The sequence below is a fragment of the Salvelinus sp. IW2-2015 genome, linkage group LG4q.2 (assembly GCF_002910315.2).
Source record: "Salvelinus sp. IW2-2015 linkage group LG4q.2, ASM291031v2, whole genome shotgun sequence".
Taxonomy (NCBI): domain Eukaryota; kingdom Metazoa; phylum Chordata; class Actinopteri; order Salmoniformes; family Salmonidae; genus Salvelinus; species Salvelinus sp. IW2-2015.
The window spans coordinates 27,616,607-27,624,399 of NC_036843.1; the positions used below are offsets into that span (position 1 = coordinate 27,616,607).

The 7,793-nt window shown below is 42.7% G+C and overlaps 1 protein-coding gene across 1 annotated transcript in view; it reads right to left on the reverse strand.

The window, feature by feature from the left end:
* The window catches only part of LOC111963578 (guanine nucleotide-binding protein G(I)/G(S)/G(O) subunit gamma-2), a 37,294-nt gene extending 36,651 nt beyond the window's left edge, over positions 1–643 (reverse strand). The window contains exon 1 of the mRNA XM_023987121.3: positions 386–643. The gene's annotated coding sequence lies outside the window, so the exon portion shown is untranslated. The remainder of the gene's footprint in view (positions 1–385) is intronic.
* Between the last annotated feature and the right edge of the window lie 7,150 nt (positions 644–7,793).

Sequence of the window (7,793 nt, forward strand, 5' to 3'; positions counted from 1 at the left end):
GAGAGAGAGAAAGAGGGAGAGAGGGATAGAGAGGGAGAGAGAGAAAGAGGGAGAGAGGGAGAGAGAGGGATAGAGAGAGGGAGGGAAAGAGGGAAAGAGGGAGAGTGCGAGCGAAAGGGAAAGAGAGAGAGAAAGAGAGGGAAAGAAGGAGAGAGAGGGAGAGAGAGAGGGAGAGAGGGGGATTACATGATGTAGAGACCAGCTGAAGGGAAGACGGGAACAGAACAGATCTTTTTCTCTCCTGCAGCACTGACACAACCACTGACTGTAAATCAACAGACCCACCGCCCCTGTGAAGAAGACACTCCCTAACAATCCTTTTTCTTACAACCAAACAAAGGGAAAGCCAACAATACATGGTTAGAATATGGTGGCAATGTCTTACCTCTGTAATGTGTGGACTGCTCCCCTAGTGATGCCAGAGACATGCAGTCTGGTGGAGTTGTATCCACAAGCTCCCTGACTCTCTCTCTCCCTCTCCCTCTTTCTCTCTCTCTCACACACACACACACACAGTCAGTCAGGCAAGCAAGCAGGAAGGCAGGCAGGCTCATACACACACACTCTTTCACTGTGCTGTGGCTCCCTCTCTAGCTGCTCTCACTTGCTGATCCAGCTGACATACGCCCTCCCCTCCTTCTCTAGCTGCTCTCTCTTGCTGATCCAGCTGACATACGCCCTCCCCTCCCCTCTGCTGCTCTCAATCTCCACCCTTCAGCCAGCACCAACACTACACTACACTGTGCCTACAAGGAGCCAGTAGGAGCCCATCTCCTCTCTGCCTCACTCCTTCCCCATACACCTCTCTCTTCCTCCCCTTCTTTCTCTCTCTCCCTGTTCGACACTTAGACACAGTGCTTCTGTGGGGCCACAGGAAAAGGCTTGACTGTCTTTTCTAATCACAGACTGTAAACATACACAGACTGTAAATAAGCACAGACTGTAAATAAGCACAGACTGTAAGCAAATACAGACTGTAAACAAACAGACTGTAAACAAACACAGACTGTAAACAAACGCATAATGTAAATAAACGCAGACTGTCAACAAACACATACTGTCAACTAATACAGACTGTAAACAGACATATACTGTCAACAAACACATACTGTAAACAAACACAGAATTTAATAGCAGATGACAGTGACACCCATGGCTTTTTCCATCTTTGCATGTAGATGATGTAGCTGATGTAGCTGATGATGATGTAGAAAAGGTAGATGATGTAGCTGATGTAGATGATGAAGATGATGTAGCTGATGATGATGTAGCTGATGATGATGTAGATAAGGTAGATGATGTAGCTGATGATGATGTAGATAAGGTAGATGATGTAGCTGATGTAGCTGATGATGATGTAGATGACGTAGCTGATGATGGTGTAGCTGATGATGATGTAGATGATGTAGCTAATGATGATGTAGATGAGGTAGATGATGTAGCTGATGTAGATGATGTAGCTGATGATGATGTAGCTGATGATGATGTAGATGATGTAGCTGATGATGATGTAGCTGATAATGATGTAGATAAGGTAGCTGATGATGATGTAGCTGATGATGATGTAGCTGATGATGATGTAGCTGATYATGATGTAGATAAGGTAGCTGATGATGATGTAGCTGATGATGATGTAGCTGATGATGATGATGTAGATGATGATGATGTAGATGATGTAGCTGATGTAGCTGATGATGATGTAGCTGATGAAGCTGTAGCTGATGTAGATGATGCTGATGATGATGTAGATGATGTAGATGTAGCTGATGATGATGTAGATTATGTAGCTGATCTAGATGTAGCTGATGTAGATGATGTAGATGATGTAGATTATGTAGATGATGATGTAGCTGATGTAGCTGATGATGTAGCTGATGTAGATGTAGTTGATGTCGATGATGTAGATTATGTAGATGATGTAGCTGATGATGTAGCTGATGATGATGTAGATGATGTAGATGATGTAGATGATTTAGCTGATGATGATATAGATGTAGCTGATGTAGCTGATGTAGATGATGTAGCTGATGTAGATGTATCTGATGTAGATGTAGCTGTTGTAGCTGATGTAGATGTATCTGATGTAGATGTAGCTGATGTCGATGATGTAGATTATGTAGATGTAGCTGATGTAGATGTATCTGATGTAGATGTAGCTGATGTACAGTTGAAGTCGGAAGTTTACATACACCTAATACGCCAAATACATTTAAACTCAGTTTTTCACAATTCCTGACATTTAATCCAAGTAAAGATTCCCTGTCTTAGGTCAGTTAGGATCACCATCTTACTTTAAGAATGTGAAATGTCAGAATAATAGTAGAGAGAATGATTTATTTCAGCGTTTATTTCTTTCATCACATTCCCAGTGGGTCAGAAGTTTACATACACTCAATTAGTATTTGGTAGCATTGCCTTTAAATTGTTTAACTTGGGTCAAACGTTTCATGTAGCCTTCCACAAGCTTCCCACAATAAGTTGGGTGAATTTTGGACCATTCCTCATGACAGAGCTGGTGTAACTGAGTAAGGTTTGTAGGCCTCCTTGCTCGAAGATGCTTTTTCAGTTCTGCCCCCAAATTTTGAGGTCAGGGCTTTGTGATGGCCACTCCAATACCTCGACTTTGTTGTCCTTAAGCCATTTTGACATATCTTTGGAAGTATGCTTGGGGTCATTGTCCATTTGGAAGACCCATTTGCGACCAAGCTTTAAGTTCCTGACTGATGTCTTGAGATGTTGCTTCAATATATCCACATAATTTTCCTACCTCATGATGCCATCTATTTTGTGAAGTGCACCAGTCCCTCCTGCAGCAAAGCACCCCCACAACATGATGCTGCCACCCCTGTGCTTCACGGTTGGGATGGTGTTCTTCGTCTTGCAAGCATCCCCCTTTAGCCTCCAAACATAACAATGGTCATTATGGCCAGACAGTTCTATTTTTGTTTCATCAGACCAGAGGACATTTCTCCAAAAAGTACGGCCATTGTCCCCATGTGAAGTTGCAAACCAGAGGGTGCAAACCAGCAAGAAAGAGCTTTGGCTTCTTTCTTGCTGAGCAGCCTTTTAGGTTATGTCGATATAGGACTCGTTTTACTGTTTTCTTCAGCATCTTCACAAGGTCCTTTGCTGTTGTTCTGGGATTGATTTGCACTTTTCGCACCAAAGTAGAATATGTCTCCTTCCTGAGCGGTATGACAGCTGTGTGGTCCCATGGTGTTTATACTTGCGTACTATTGTTTGTACAGATGAATGTTGTAGCTTCAGGCGTTTGAAAATTGCTCCCAAGGATGAACCAGACTTGTGGTCTACAATTTTTTTTCTGAGGTCTTGGCTGATTTCTTTTAGTTTTCCCATGATGTCAAGCAAAGAGGCACTGAGTTTGATGGTAGGCCTTGAAATACCTCCACAGGTACACCTCCAATTGACTCAAATAATGTAAATTAGCCTATCAGAAGCTTCTAAAGCCATGACATAATTTTCTGGAATTTTCCAAGCTGTTTAAATTCACAGTCAACTTAGTGTATGTAAACTTCTGACCCACAGGAATTGTGATACAGTGAATTATAAGTGAAATAATTTGTCTGTAAACAATTGTTGGAAAAATTACTTGTGTCATGCACACAGTAGATGTTCTAACCGACTTGCCAAAACTATAATTTGTTAACAAGAAATTTGTGGAGTGGTTGAAAAACGAGTTTTAATGACTCCAATCTAAGTGTATGTAAACTTCTGACTTCAACTGTAGATGTAGCTGATGATGATGTAGCTGATGATGATGTAGATGTAGATGATGTAGCTGATGTAGATGATGTAGATGATGCTGATGTAGATGATGTAGCTGATGATGATGTAGCTGATGTAGATGATTTAGCTGATGTAGATGTAGCTGATGTAGATGTAGCGGATGTAGATGTAGCTGATCTAGATGATGTAGCTGATGTAGCTATGTGTCACGTCCTGTCCTTAGAGATCCTTTTTATGTCTCTGTTTTGGTTGGTCAGGGCGTGAGTTTGGGTGGGCATTCTATGTCTGGTGTTCTATGTTGTCCTTGTGTTGTATTTCTGTGTGTTTGGCCTGGTATGGTTCTCAATCAGAGGCAGCTGTCATTCATTGTCTCTGATTGAGAATCATATTTAGGTAGCCTGTTCCCACCTGTGTTTGTGGGTGGTTGTTTCCGGTTTAGTGTTTGTGTCACCTTTCAGGACTGTTCGTTTGTCGTGTTTGTTGTTTTGTTTAGTGTTGCATATTTTATTAAATGATATGAACACTTACCACGCTGCACCTTGGTCCTCTTCTTCTCCTCCAGACGACAAACGTTACACTATGTAGCTCTAGATGATGTAGATGTAGCTGATGTAGATGATGTAGCTGATGTACCGTGCTTCTACACCTGCATTGCTTGCTGTTTGGGGTTTTAGGCTGGGTTTCTGTACAGCACTTCGAGATATTAGCTGATGTACGAAGGGCTATATAAAATAAACTTGATTTGATTTGATTTGATGTAGATGATGTCGCTGATGTATGTACACCTTTGATTCTGACACTGTGCTGATACCTGCTACGCACACACAGACAGACAGCCCATTGTGAGCTCCTGTAATCAAAGGGCTTTCATCTCAGCCATGGATTATTAAAGCCACAGAAAATGAAACCCCCAAAATGCCTGCATGCATCCCAGAGTGGAATCACCCTAACACCCTAACACCCTAACACACACACACACACACACACACACACACACACACACACACACCCACAACACACACACACACACACACACATACACACACACACATACATACGTACATACGTACATACGTACATACACACACACACATGCCAAGGCTTTGTGTGTGTGCGTGGAGTCAAACCCTTAGAGATATTGTCTTCCTCATTGTTATCAGAATAAAATATGGTCCATTCTGGCTCGGACAAGGCTGAATAATTCTTCATTCCCCAGACCTTGTTGTGTATCACACATTTTCTTTTAATCACTATTTCCTCAGCTCCATTCATACTGGTGTTATCCTGTTATCCTGTCTTATCCTGTCTTATCATGTTATCCTGTCTTATCCTGTCTTATCCTGCCTAATCCTGTCTTATCCTGTCTTATCATGTTATCCTGTCTTATCATGTTATCCTGTCTTATCCTGTCTTATTCTGTCTTATCCTGTCTTATCCTGTTATCTTGTGTGGAGAGTTACTGTATGTACTACAAAGCAGTGGTGGAAAAAGTACATTTTCATACTTGATTAAAAGTAAATATACCTTAATAGAAAATGACTCAAGTAAAAGTAAAGTGACCCAATAAAATACAACTTGAGTTAAAGTATAAAAGTATTTTCTTTAAATACTTAAGTATCAAAAGTAAAAGTATAAATCATTACAAATTGATCATATTAAGCAAACCAGATGGCAAAATTGTGATGTTTTTTTTTTACGGAGAGCGAGGGGCACACTCAAACACTCCAACACTCGGACATAATTTACAAACAAAGCATGTGTTTAGTGAGTCTGCCAGATCAGAGGCATTAGGGATGACCAGGGTTGTGCTCTTGATAAGTGTGTGAATTGGACAATATTTCAGTCCTGCTAAGCATTCAAAGTATAACGAGTACTTTGGGGTGTCAGGGAAAATGTTTGTAGTAAAAAGTATTATTTTCTTTAGGAATGTAGTGAAGTAAAAGTAATCAAACATATAAATGGTAAAGTACAGATACACCAAAAAACGACTTAAGTAGTACTTTAAAGTATGTTTACTTACTGTAACTACTTTAGACCACTGCTAAAGAGATAGGGATGGAGAAAGAGAAAGAGAGAAAGAGAGAGAGCGATAGAGACATAGAGAAAGAGAGAGAGAGATAGGCCTAGAGAAAGATACAGAGAAAGAGAAAGACATGGAGAGAGACAAGAGTGAGTCATTGTTCCAGCAGTATAAAATAAAGGAATACTGGAGAAGACCAGAGAATATCTACACCATGAGATAGCTAGCAGTATTTGGAGTTCATTCCATTTAAATTCAGTCAATAACCTGAAATTCAATGTTTTTAAAAGAAAATTGGAATCAGAATTTTGGTGTACTTCTAGAATCGACTGAATTGAAATGAATCTGACCCCAGACCAGATGGTGTATAATCCCCCCAGTAATGGTTCCTCTGCCAGAGGGATTGTGTAAAGCCAGTCTGCTTCCCAAATGGCACTCTATCCCTCTTCCCTATGTAGTGCACTACAAAACTAGTAAAACTAGAATAGGGCACCGTTTGGGACGTACCTTCAGAGAGATTGACATCACAGTGACAGGGCACACCCTCCAGCCGAGAGAGATAAATCGTGAGAGTTGTTGATTTGTAATCTGGCTATCATGTTTTATTATCGGCTCATAGGATCATCTCTGAACCCTGTTTTGGTGTCACTAAGGCTGTTTTAGTTAATGAGCTGGTTTAATAAGTACTAGATCACTAATCCCTCAGACAGAGGACACTCCCTCCTAGATATACTGCTGGCCACAACAATTCCAGAAATTGGTACAGTGGGGTAGACTAGGGTTTGTGACAGAGGAGGTAGAGTCGAGACAAGGAGCAGAAACAGGTCAAGTACAGGCTTCTTCGGTTGTATTTCCATCATTACTAGGCTACTACTATTATAAATAAGGTATAAAGATCGTAGGCTAGTGTTTATGGTAGAGGAGAGAGTCAAGGAGCAGGAAGAGACATTCCTGAAACATAACAAACAAAAAAACTAAAAGAAGAAAAAGAAGCCATAAAAGAAAAGAAGCAATCCGAAAAATGAAAATAAATGTATTATATCAACAACAAAACATTTGAAAATAAGTCTAGAGGCTTGAATGGGTCTCCCGCCACAGGCTACAGGCTACAGGCCACAGGCCACAGGCCTTCCATTCTGCTTCGTGGTCATCTGGCTCCTGCAGCAGCTGTTGTACAGGGCAGGGTCTCTCATTACGCGGGTCTCTAATGATCCGCCAGCTGCCTGTCACGCTCGTCATAATGAATAGACCAAGGCGCAGCGTGAGTAGAGTTCCACATACTTTTAATAAACCGAAACTCAGCAAAACAAAACAAACAAGCACAAAAAACTAAACGTGAAGCTACTGTTGTGCACTCAGGCAACTAAATGTAGACAAGATCCCACGAATAACCATGGGGAAATAGCTACCTAAATATGATCCACAATCAGAGACAACGATAAACAGCTGCCTCTGATTGGGAACCATATCAGGCCACCATAGACATACAAATCACCTAGATGACCCACCCAAGTCACTATCACGCCCCAACCAACACAGAGAATAAACAGCTTACTATGGTCAGGGCCTGACAGTACCCCCCCCCCCCAAAGGTGCGGACTCCGACCGCAAAACCTGACTCAATAGGGGAGGGTCCGGGTGGGCATCTATGATGGATAACACAGGGCGTCGGGGGCGGCTCCGGTGCGGGGCGCATCGCCGGAAGCTCCGGACCGTGGGTCGTCGCCGGAGGCACCGGACCGTGGATCGTCGTCAGAGGCACTGGATCGTCGCCGGAGGCTCCGGACCATGGTTCGTCGCCGGAGGAACCGGACCGTAGATCGTCGCAGGAGGCTCTGGACTGAGAACCCCTGCTGAAGGCACCGGACCGCCGACCGTCTCAGGAGGCTCCGGACCGTAGACCGTGTCAGGAGGTTCCGGACCGTAGACCGTCTCAGGAGGTTCCGGACCGTAGACCGTCTCAGGAGGTTCCGGACCGTAGACCGGCTCAGGAGGTTCCGGACCGTAGACCGTCTCAGGAGGTTCC